The sequence below is a fragment of the Capsicum annuum genome, chromosome 4 (assembly GCF_002878395.1).
Source record: "Capsicum annuum cultivar UCD-10X-F1 chromosome 4, UCD10Xv1.1, whole genome shotgun sequence".
NCBI classification, from domain to species: domain Eukaryota; kingdom Viridiplantae; phylum Streptophyta; class Magnoliopsida; order Solanales; family Solanaceae; genus Capsicum; species Capsicum annuum.
In genome coordinates, this window is record NC_061114.1 from 101,413,118 (window position 1) to 101,413,368 (window position 251).

Consider the following 251-nt stretch of genomic DNA (forward strand, 5'->3'; position numbering starts at 1 on the left):
CTGGCCCAAATTAAATAAGAGAAAAGGAGGAGAATGGGCAGCCAAGGCCCAATAGTTTTTAATCCACAAAGGCCCAATATAATGGGAAAGTAGGTGCATCACCTACTTGATAAATTATGTCCCAAAAATGACCAAGAAATTCGGCCAAGATCAGCTCTTTTTAAAAGGATTAAAACCAGCCCTTATAGCTCATTTTAACTAGCCAAAAAAAAACAGCTTTCAAGATTTTCTCTCTTGTTCTCTCTTAGCTA